Consider the following 12,555-nt stretch of genomic DNA (forward strand, 5'->3'; position numbering starts at 1 on the left):
GATTTGAATGTATGTGTCCTCCAAAATTCATATGTTGAAACTTAAACTCCAAAGCAATGGTAGTAGAAAGTGGGGCATTTGGAAGGTGATTAGGTCGTGAGGCCGCCACCCTCATGTGAATGGGTTTAGTGCCTTTATAAAAGGGCTGGAAGGAACTAGCTAGGCCCATTGCCCTTCCATCTCTTCTGCCACGTGAGGGCGCAGCATTTATCCCTTCTGCTCTTCCACCTTTTCCACCATGTGAGAACACCAGAGATAATACCATCTGTGGCCAGGCACCGTGGCTCACGCCTGTAATCCCAGCACTTTGGGAGGCCAAGGTAGACGGATCACGAGGTCAGGAGATCGAGACCATCCTGGCCAACATGGTGAAACCCCATCTCTACTAAAAATGCAAAAATTAGCTGGGCATGGTGGCACGCTCCTGTAGTCCCAGTTACTCAGGAGGCTGAGGCAGGAGAATCATTTGAACCCGCGAGGCAGAGGCTGCAGTGAGCCAAGATTGCACCGCTGCACTCCAGTCTGGCAACAGAGTAAGACTCCATCTCAAAAAAACAAACAAACAAAAAAGAAAGCAAGAAAATACCATCTACAGGACAGGCCTTCACTAGACACCAAATCTGCTGATGCTATGATCTGGGACTTCCCAGCCTCCAGAACTGTGAGAAATAAATTTCAATTGCTTATGAATTACCCAGTCTGTGGTATTTTGCTATTGCAGCAGGAACAGACTAAGACATTCAGGGTAATGTGTCATTTCAAGACATGAAAGCTCAGTTCTGTAATATTTTCTTCTCTTGTTCCTTTAATAATTTTCTTCTACCCATCATCTGTTTTCTCTTTCTGAAACTTCTACTGGTTAAATATTAAACGACTCTGGTTTTTTAGCCTTTCTTGTCTATATTATGATTCAACTAGGATCAAAAGAGTATCTAATTAAACAGTAGCTTAAACAAATTAGGGGTTTATTTTTTTTCTCACACAAGAAGTCAAGAAGTCATTGGACCAGTGTTATTTCAGAGGCTCAGGAATGTCAGGGCAAAAATATCTGGAACTCTCTTGGTCTCTTACCCATGTCTACAAGATAGTTGCTACAACTCTATCCATCCCATCCACATTCAAGGCAGAATGAAGGAAGAAGCAGAAGGAAGCAGAAAGGGGTGTAGTTGTATCAGAAGAATAAAGCTTTTCCAGAAATTTTCTGCAGACTTAAACTTATGACTCCTTGACCAGAATTGTATCAAAAGGCAAATCTAATTATAGGAAAGTCTATGAAAGGAAGTTTTAGTATCCCACCATGAAAGTGCAGGGAGGCAAGAGAAAGGAGGGTTGTAAAGAAGGAATGAGACAATCCAGTGCCCTATTTTCTTTCTTTTTTTTTTTTTTGTTTTCTCTGAGACAGAGTCTTGCTCTGTCCCCCAGGCTGGAGTGCAATGGTGCCATCTCAGCTTACTGCAACCTCCACCTCCCAGGTTCAAGCAATTCTCCTGCCTCAGCCTCCCAAGTAGCTGGGATTATAGGCACCCACCACCAGGCCCAACTAATTTTTTCGTATTTTTAGTAAAGACAGGGTTTCACCATGTTGGTCAGGCTGGTCTTGAACTCCTGACCTCAGATGATCCACCCACCTCGGCCTCCCAAAGTGCTGGAATTACAGGTATGAGCCACTACGCTGGGCCAGTGTCCTATTTTTGTCTTTTTTTTTTTTTTTTTTTTTTTTTTTACTACTTCATGCAAGAATTCCTCAATTTTATCTTCTAAACTTCGTTGATTGTTTTTTGTTTCTGCTCTAATTATTTTAATTTCTAAGAGTGCTTTCTTCTGATATTTTGTTTTTGTTGTTGTGTTGTTTTAATAGCTTCCCATCTTGTTTCATAGCTGTAATATCGTCTCATCTCTCTAAAGATATTTATAACTTCTCTTTAAGTCTATTTTGTTTTTTGCCTCTTCCTCCTAATATTTTCTTTTTCTTCAAAATTGATAGCTCTCCCCACACATAGATATTTTGGCATCTGTCTTCTATTTGGGTAGCGTCCCTCAAAAGTCTGATGATCTGGGCTGTTGATTTATACATAAATATGAGACACCAAGAAGTTATTTGGAGGAGCTGTGTGATTAAATTAGTATTGTCCCCTGGCAGCACACAGAGTGATCAGGTGTTGAGCCACCTCTTTCATGAGGCAGACCCCCACAACCAATGTCATTATGTGTGAGTATTTTCTCTGGACTTACTGAGTTATTCCATTGATTTTCCACTCTGGTCTTCAATATAATGGAGTTGGAGACCAGGGTCCAAGCAGTAATTCCAGTGCCATAGTGGGAGCACGGAGGATGGTGAGAATCCTCTGAGCGGAAAACTCTGGTCAGTTTCTCCAGAGAAGGAACTTCATGTTCTACAGAGGTTAGAGAAAGGTCATACTCTGGTGGTGTGGATTACAGATCTAAAAGATCCGTTGAGAAACGGTCAAATAATTTCTCTGTCTTCATCTCCATGATCTTGTCCTCCTTTGCCCCTTCCACTGTACTGGTGTCTCCAATTTCAGAAGTTTTCAGGTATTCTGTTGAACAAATCTTTCGTTTCTCATCAATCTTCCCTTCTGAGATACTTGGGTTTCAGCCTCCTCTGCTAAGTGAGTTATCATTCCTCAAACCACTTTTCATCTTCTCTACTCTTCTCTCCCTCCAATTCTCTCTGTCCTTATGAGTTTATGCCTTTTTAGTCCTTCATTGTAATTTTGGACAGGGAGGAAAGAGTGGGAATGAAGCTCAGATATATGGATGTATTGAATCTGCCATGCTAAACTGAAAGTCAACACATATTTGTTTAATATTTCCAATTTCACAACACATTTCCTCCAAAAAAAACTTATGGAGCTTTTTATTATTAATGTGTCACTGACCTTCAGTCATAATCTATCTTAGCAAGGATACAGGCACATACCAGACTGAAAAGATTTGACAAACACTATTCTGAGAAACCCACATTTGGTCAACAATCAAAGGAAATAATTTGTTAAAAAGGAAGAAGATGAAACAAATCCAGATTGTGTTTGAGCTCTGTAAGTCAAAGATATAGTTTTAAAAAGTAAACTCAAGTAATCCAATATTACAAGATCTAGAGGGTCAGGATAAAGTGAGTAAGGCTTGCACATCAAAGAAATAGCTAGGCCACTACCAAAAATGTTTCCAGGTGAAATCAAGTTGCAAAATTGTATAAACAATCTTGAGATAATAAGCAAAAGCAAACATATTTTCAGATGCTAAGGGCTGCAGAGGGAAAAAGAGCAACTCTATATAGAGAAAATTAATATACTGGGGCTTATCTCCTAAGAATGGCTTGTGAAGCATAACTTTTTTTTTTTTCTTTTTTTGAGAGTCTCACTCTTTCACCCAGGCTGGCTGGCATGCAGCGGCATGATCTTGGCTAACTGCAACATCTGCCTCTTAGGTTCAAGCGATTCTCATGCCTAAGCCTCCTGAGTAGCTAGAATTACAGGCACATACCACCCCACCCAGCTAATTTTTGTATTTTTAGTAGAGATGGGATTTCACCATGGTGGCCAGACTGGTCTCAAACTCCTGACCTCAAGTGATCCACCCACCTCAGCCTCCCAAAGTGCTGGGATTACAGGCATGAGTCACCATGCCCGGCCTGAAGCCTACATTCGATCTAACAAGTCTTCTAGGTATTTGTTCTACAGACACGGTTACCCAAGTGCTGAATTGTATACATTCAAGGATATTTATTTTGGAGTATTTTAAATCATAACACAAAATGGAAATATTCTATAAATCTTTCAATAAGGCCTGCCAGACCCATATATCCAGTAGCCATGGGAATGATATCTAAGCTGTGAGTGAAAACCAAAGGATTGAAAACATGAGCATCCAAGAGAAGGTCAGGGTTCAATACCAGCAGCGTCTTTGACACAGCAGTGAGCAAAGATTCATTGGTCTGTGCACCATTTTCAGCAGCTATACTCCAGGGTTGCTGGTGCTCACCATCTCTTCAATTCTCTGCCTGGTATTTAGAAATAAGGCTGACCTCCTTACAATGAGTAATTCCCTGGTGCAGGCCACGAGAGGAGCCTGGACTTCCTCCTCCTTGTGGCAGTAAAGAGGAGCCTCTCCCCTCTCCTCTGGAATGGCATCAGAGGAGCTTGGTAGAGACTCGAGATTTTCATTATTATCCAAAGGTTACAAGGCCACCCCCACCCTGATGTCAGTGGAGACTACCTAGAGAGACTCAAGGACCCATGGATCTATCACAAAAGATCTAACATTTATGTCACCAGACTTCCAAAATGAGAGAAGCAAAAAGACATAAATGAAAAAGTGTTCTCACAGAAATATAGTTGAAAACTTCCCAAATTTGCCAAGAGATGTAAATGTACAGTTTCAAGAGGCTGAGCAACCCCCCAAACATAACAAACCCAAAGAAATACCCACCAGGAGACATCATAATCCAATTTCTGAAAGCTAAATACAAAGAAAAAATATTGAAATCAGCCAGATAAAAACATGGCAGAAACAATGAAAATCGCAATAGATTTCTCGTCATAAACCATGTATTCCAAAAGAAAGTGACAAAAGTATTTTTCAAGTGCTGAAAGAAAAGAACTGTCAATCCAGAGCCCTATACCCAACAAAAATATCCTGTGAGAATTAAGGGGAAATCACAATATTCTCAGATGAAGAAAAACTAAGATAATTAGTCATCAGGAGAACTGCCCTAGAAGAATAGCTAAAGGAAGTTATCTAAACAGAAAATAAATGATGCAAGGAGCATGGAACACCATGAAGCAAGGAAAAGAGTACAAGGTAAGCAAAAATATTGGTAAACACAACAGACTTTATTTCTCCTCAAGAGTTTTCCAAATTGTATTTGATGATTGAAGCAAAACTTATAACACCATCTGATGTGGTTCTCAATGTATGTAGAAGAAATATTTAAGACAATCATACTACAAACAGGGGAAGATAAAAGGGTATTATGGGGGGAAGGGTTCTATACTTCACTCAAAGGTAAAAAAAAGAATATCAGTTGACTGAAATAGGTTATGGATACACAATGGAATACTTAGAGCAACCACTAAAAATGCTATATAAAGAAATACTTTCAAAGCATTATAGATAGGCTGTGTGGTGTCTCATGCTTATAATCCCAGCACTTTGGGAGGCCGAGGCATGCGGATCTCTTGAGGTCAGGAGTTTGAGACCAGCCTGGCCAACACTGTGAAACCCTGTCTTTACTAAAAATACAAAAATTAGCCAGGCATGGTGGCAGACGCCTGTAATCCCAGCTACTCGGGAGGCTGAGGCACACGAATCCTTTGAATCCAGGAGGTAGAGGTTGCGAAGAGCAGAGATGGCACCACTGCACTCCAGCCTCAGTGACAGAGCAAGACTCCATCTTATAGTAAAACAATATGATAAATCAAAATGGAAAAATGTTCAATTAACCCAGAAGACAGAGAAAGTGAGCAGAGAAACAGAAAGCAGAACAAACAAAACAAGAAATAAAATGGCAGACTTAAGTTGTGGCATATCAATAATTACATTAAATACAAGTAGCCAAAATACATCAATTAAAAGACAGATTGACAGATTGGATTTAAAAATATGACCCACCTGAGTAAGGCGTGGTGGCTTGCACCTGTAATCCCAGCTACTTGGTAGGCTGAGGTGGGAGGATTGCTCGAGGCTAGGATCTAAAGACCAGCCCAGGCAACATAGCAAGACGCTCATCTCTAAAAAAAAATAAAAATAGCTGGAAAAGGCGGCATGCACCTGTAGTCCTAGCTACTTAAGAGTCTGAGGTGGGAGGATCGCTTGAGCCCAGGAGTTCGAGGCTGAGGCCACAGTAAGCCATGATCACACCACTGCACTCCAGGCTGAGTGACAGAGCAAGACCCTTCTCTAAAATATATATATGCAGATTGAAAAAAAAGGATAGAAAAAGACATAGCATGCAAGCATTAATAAAAGGAAAACAGAGGTCGAGCCCTATGGTTCACACCTGTAATCCTAGCACTTTGGGAGGCTGAGGAGGGTGATCACTTGAGGTCAGGAGTTTTTTTTTTTTTTTTGTGACGGGGTCTCGCGCTGTCGCCCGGGCGGGAGTGTGGTGGCCGGATCTCAGCTCACTGCAAGCTCCGCCTCCCGAGTTTACGCCATTCTCCTGCCTCAGCCTCCCGAGTAGCTGGGACTACAGGCGCCCACCACCTCGCCCAGCTAGTTTTTTGTATTTTTTAGTAGAGACGGGGTTTCACCGTGTTAGCCAGGATGGTCTCGATCTCCTGACCTCGTGATCCACCCGTCTCGGCCTCCCAAAGTGCTGGGATTACAGGCTTGAGCCACCGCGCCCGGCCAGGTCAGGAGTTTGATACCAGCCTGGCCAACATGGTGAAACCCCTGTCTCTACTCAAAATATAAAAATCAGCTGAGCGTGGTTGTGGGTGCCTGTAATCCCAGCTACTCAGGAGACTGAGGCAAGACAATTGCTTGAACCCTGGAGGCAGAGGTTGCAGTGAGCAGAGATCGTACCATTGTACTCCAGCCTGGACAACAGAGCAAGACTCTGTCTCAAAAAAAAAGAAAACAGAAATGGTTATATTAATGTCAAGCTAAAGTAGACTTCAGAGCAAAGAAAATTGCTAGAGACAGAGAGGGAGATTACATAATGATCAAAGGGTCAATCCACCAGGACGTATAACAATACCAACTGTCTGTGTGCCAAACAACAGATCTGCTAAATATATGATGCAAAAACTGATAGAACTGATAGTAGAAATAGACAAATCCACATTTATAGTTGGAGACTCCAACACTCCTCTCTAAACAATTGATAAAACAAGTAGACCAAAAATCAGCAAGGCTGTAGAAAAACTCAATAACACTATCAACCAACAGGACCTAATTGACATTTGTAGAACAGCTGACACAACAGCAGAATATACATTCTAATACAAATCAGAATGCACACTGAATATACGCCAAGATAGACCATATATATTCCAATATACATCAGAATGCACACTCAACACACACCAAGATAGACCATATACATTCTAATGCACATCAGAATGTACACTTGGTCTCCCAAAGTGCTGGGATTACAAGCATGAGCCAAAGTGCCCAACCCAATATGAAACAGATAATTTGAATAGCCCTATAACTATTAAGAAAATTTAATTCATAACTTTGAAATTCCCTGCTGAAAAAAATTTCAAGACCTAAATGCTTTCACTAGATAACTCTGCCAAATGTTTAAAGAATTAACACCAATTCTACACAATCTCTTCCAGAATATAGATAAGGAGGGAATTCTTAGTTCATTTACACTGCTATGACAAAATACCTGAGACTGCATCATTATAAACAATATAAATTTTTTCTCACCGTTCTGGAAGCTGGGAAGTGCAAGACCAGGGCACCAGCAGGTTTGGAGTCTGGTGAGGGCTGCTATCTCTGTTTCAAGATGGCACCTTGTTGCATCCTCCTGGGAGAATAAATGCTGTGTCCTCACATGGCAGAAGGATAGAAGGGCAAAAAGGGCCTAGATAGTTTCCTCCAGACCTTTCATAAGGCACTAATCCATTCATGAGGGCTCTCCCTCATGACTTAATAAATTCCTAAAAGGCCTCATCTGTTACCACTACCATAATGGAGATTAAGTTTCAACATTAACTTTAGAAAGAACACACTCAATCCATGGTATCTTCATAATTGGTTTTATTTCTACCAAGTCCAGATGAAGGCAGAAAACTACTAAAAAAAAAAAAAAAAAAAAATTAGAAAACTACAGATCAATACTATATTGAAAATAGACATGAAAATCCTGAAAAGGCCGGGTGCAGTGGCTCACGCCTGTAATCCCAGCACTTTAGGAGGCTGAAGTGGGCAGATTATGAGGTCAGGAGATCGAGACCATCCTGGCTAACACAGTGAAACCCCGTCTCTACTAAAGAATACAAAAAATTAGCCGTAGTGGCGAGCACCTATAGTCCCAGCTACTCGGGAGGCTGAGGCAGGAGAATGGCGTGAACCCAGCAGGCGGAGGTTGCAGTGAGCCAAGATTGCGCCACTGCACTCCAGCCTGGGTGACAGAATAAGACTCCATCTCAAAAAAAAAAAAAAAGAAAAAAGAAAATCCTGAAAAAAAGTTAGTAAATAAAATTCAGCAGTATGTAAAAAGAATTCTACAACTTGACCAAGTGGGGCTTATTATATGGAGGCAAAGCTAGTCCAATATTGGAAAATCAATAAATGTAATCAACCATATTAACAAGCTACAGAAGAAAAATCACATGATCATATAAATTGATGTGGAAAAAGTATTTGACAGAATTCAACACTCATTCATGATTTAAAAATACTCTCAGAAAATTATCAATACAAAAGAAATGCATCCACTTAGTAAAAAGCACCTACAAAAAACCTACAGCAACATTATACCTGATGGTGAAAGTCTGAATATTTTTCCTTAAAATCAAGAATAAGGCAAGGGTATTCACGCTTACATTCTTATTCAACATAGTACTGAAAGTGTTAGCCAGTGCAGTAAGACAAAAAGATAGGGTGGGGGAGAATAAAAAGGAAGATATTATTATCTATATATAGAAAATTCCGAGGAGTATACAAGAAAAACAAACTCTTAGTACTGAGTCCAGTAAAGTTGCAGGATATAAGATAAACATACAAAAATCAATTGTATTTCTGTATACTAGCAATGGACATGTGGACATCAAAATTTAAAATATAATATCGTTTACAATCACTCAAAAAGAATGGAATACTTAGGTGTCAGTCTACTAAAACACGTCCAGGGATTTTATGCTGAAGACTGTGCTATGCTGATGAAGGAAATTAAAAAATCTAAATAAAGGGAGTGATATACTGTGTTTATGACTAGCAGATTCAACATAATGGGGTAAATTCTCCCAAATTGATAAGAAGGCTTAATATAATTCCTATCAAAATCCCAGAAAGTTTTAAAAATAGATATAAACAAGCTTATCCTAAAATTTAAATGAAAAGGCAAAGAAACTGGACTTCAAAACAATTTTGAAAGAGAAGAAAAAAAGTGGGAGGTGACTCAGTCTATCTGACTTCAAGACATATTACATAGGTCAGTAATCAAGACTATGTGATATTGGTGGAGAGACAGACACGTAGGTCAATGGAACAGAATAAAGAATCCAGAAGCAGATCCACATAAATATGCCCAACTGATTTTTGACAAGGTGCAAGAGCAACTCAACAAAGGAGAAATAGGCTTTCAACTTAAGATGCTGGAGTAATTGCATATCTATTGCCAGAAATAACGAACCTCAACCTAGGCCTCACACCTCAAGCAAAAATTAACTCAAAATGGATCATTAACTTAAAGGTAAAATGTAAAGCCATAAAACACTTAGGAAAAAAACATAGGAGAAAATAGTCAAGATCTAGAATGAGGTAAAGTGTTGTGTTTTTTTCACATATGGAGAATGCCATGTGAAAGGGTTCTTAGACTTGACACCAAAAGCATATTTCATAAAAGGAAAGATGTATAAACTGGACTTCATCAAGATTTTAAATTTCTGTTCTGTAAAAACCTTTTTGAGAGAATGAAAAGACAAGCTACAGAGTGGGAAGAAAATATTTGCAAACCATATATCTGACAAAGGACTAGTATCTGGAATATATAAAGAACTCTCAAAAATTAAACAAAAAGAAAGCAAACAATCCAATTAGAAAATGGACAAAACATGTGAAAAGACATTTTAACACAGAAAACATACAGACAACAAATAAGCACGTGAAAATATGTTCAACAGCATAAGCCATTGGTGAAATGCAAGTTGAAATCACTATGCAGTATTTCTACACATCTATCAAGATGGCTAAGATGAAAAATAGTGACAACACCAAATTCTGACAAGGATGCAGAGAAACTAGATCACTGATATGATGCTGGTGAGAATGTAAAATGGTGGTGTTTGGAAGTTTCTTAGAAAATTAAACATGCAACTGCCATATGACCCAGCAATTGAGCTCCTGGGTATTTATCTCAGAGAAATGAAGACTTACAGTCACACAAAAGTTTGTACACAAATGTTTATAGCAGCTATATTGAAAAAGAAGCTATATTGAAAAAAGAAGAAGCTGTAAGAGCTCAAAGCTAGAAGCAATCTAGATGTCCTTCAGTAGGTGACTGCTTAGACAAAATGTGGTACATTCCATGCGATATTATTCAACAGTAAAAAGGAACAAACTATTGATAAACGCAAAAACCTAGATGAATCTCCAGAGGATTAGGCTGAGTGGGGAAAAAACCAATCTCGGCCGGGCACGGTGGCTCACGCCTGTAATCCCAGTACTTTGGGAGGCCGAGGCGGGTGGATCACAAGGTCAGGAGATCGAGACCATCCTGGCTAACATGGTGAAACCCTGTCTATACTAAAAATACAAAAAGTTAGCCAGGCGTGTTGGAGGGCGCCTGTAGTCCCAGCTACTCGGGAGGCTGAGGTAGGAGAACAGCATGGACCCAGGAGGTGGAGCTTGCAGTGAGCCGAGATCACGCCACTGCACTACAGCCTGGGCGACAGAGCGAGACTCCGTCTCAAAAAAAAAAAGAAAAAAGCTAATCTCAAAAGGTTACTTAGTATGATTTCATTTCCATAACGTTTTTGAAATGACAGCATTCTAGAAATGAAGAGTTGATTAGTGGATGTCAGGAGTTATGGAGGGGGTGGGAGCAGAAAATCAGGGGTTGTGGCTATAAAATGGCAAGATGAGGGAACTTTATGGTAACAAAAATGTTCTGTATCTTGACAGTATCAATGTCAGTATCCTGATTATAACATTGTGCTGTTATATGCTGTTATCATTGGAAAAAAATGGGTAATGGGTACACAGGATCTCGATTATTTCTTACAACTGCATGTGAATGTACAAATATCTCAAAATTAGAAGTTAATTTTTAAAAAAAATTCAGGGCATACACATACAAAACTAAATTTATCTTTCACAAGTTGGCAGGGTTCTGCTGACATAGACCAGGTGGCTCTGCTGAACTTAGCTGACCTCACTCGTGTGTGCTGCTGATCCAGGCTGAGTTCATCTAGGTCATCTGGAGAATTTGATTCTGTTTCATGTATCTGTCATCCTCAGCAGGCTGGCCTGGGCATGTTCTTATGGCCATAGCTGAAGTGCACGAGAAAACAAGCTCCAGCCTGGGCGCGGTGGCTCACACCTGTAATCTCAGCACTTTGGGAGGCCAAAGCAGGCGGATCACTTGAAGTCAGGAGTTCGAGACCAGTCTGGCCAACTTGGTGAAAATCCATCTTTACTAAAAATACAAAAAACTAGCCAGGCGTGGTGGTGCACGCCTGTAATCCCAGCTAGTCGTGAGGCTGAGGCACAAGAATCACTTGAACCCAGGAGGCAGACGTTGCAGCGAGCCAAGATGGCACCACTGGCTTGGCGCAGTGGCTCAGGCCTGTAATGCCAGCACTTTGGGAGGCTGAGGTTGGTGGATCACCTGAAGTCAGGAGTTCAAGACCAGCCTGACCAATATGGTGAAACCCCATCTCTACTAAAAGTACAAAAATTAGCCAGACATGGAAGCTGAGACAGGAGAATTGCTTGAACCCGAAAGGCAGAGGTTGCAGTGAGCCAATATCACGCCACTGCACTCCAGCCTGGGTGACAAAGAGAGACTCCCATCTCAAAAATAAAAATTAAAAAAAAAATCACACTATTGCACTCCTGCACTCCATCCTGGGTAATGGAGTGAGACAAGACAAGACAAGACAGGACAGGACAGGACAGGACAGGGAAAGGAAAGGAAAGAAAAGGGGAAAGGGAAGAAGAAAACAAGTTCTAGGGGACAAACCTCTCTCCAGCCCGAATTTGAGTTGCAGCTTTTACACACTAATGGCAAAAACAAGTCACGTGACTGAGCCCAGAACCAGGGGACAGGGCAGGTCATTCATGCCTGGTGGGAGGGCACTATGAAGTTACGTGGCAACAGGCATGAATATGGGGCCGAGGAGGGGAAAAGCTGGGGTCGTTGAAGGACTCTACTGCCATCCTTGACCACCTCCAGGACTGAAAATACCTATTGCGACTTTCTCTTCTTACTGCAGTAACTCTTACCCACTCCCCCACTCTACCTGCCTCATCCAAGGGAGGGGGAAATGAGTTAGGAAAAAGAGGAAAAGAGCATTGAAAATGTGTGCCTCTGTGTGTGTCTGTGTGTGTGCCTGTGTGTATCTGTGTGTGCGTGTCTGTATGTGTCTGTGTCTGTGTGTGTCTGTGTCTGTGTGTGCACCTGTGTGTCTGTGTGTCTCTGTGTGTGTCTACACCTGTGTGTGTCTGTGTGTCTCTGTATGTGTGTGTGTGCCTGTATCTGTGTGTATGTGTGTGTCTCTGTGTGTGTGTATCTGTGTATGTATCTGTGTGTCTGTGTGTGTGTGTCTGCATGTGTGTCTATGTGTGTCTGTGTGTGTCTGTGTGCCTGTGTGTGTGTCTGTGTATCTGTGTGTGTCTCTGTGTGTGTCTGTGTGT

This window comes from Piliocolobus tephrosceles, chromosome 10 (assembly GCF_002776525.5).
Source record: "Piliocolobus tephrosceles isolate RC106 chromosome 10, ASM277652v3, whole genome shotgun sequence".
NCBI classification, from domain to species: Eukaryota; Metazoa; Chordata; class Mammalia; order Primates; family Cercopithecidae; genus Piliocolobus; species Piliocolobus tephrosceles.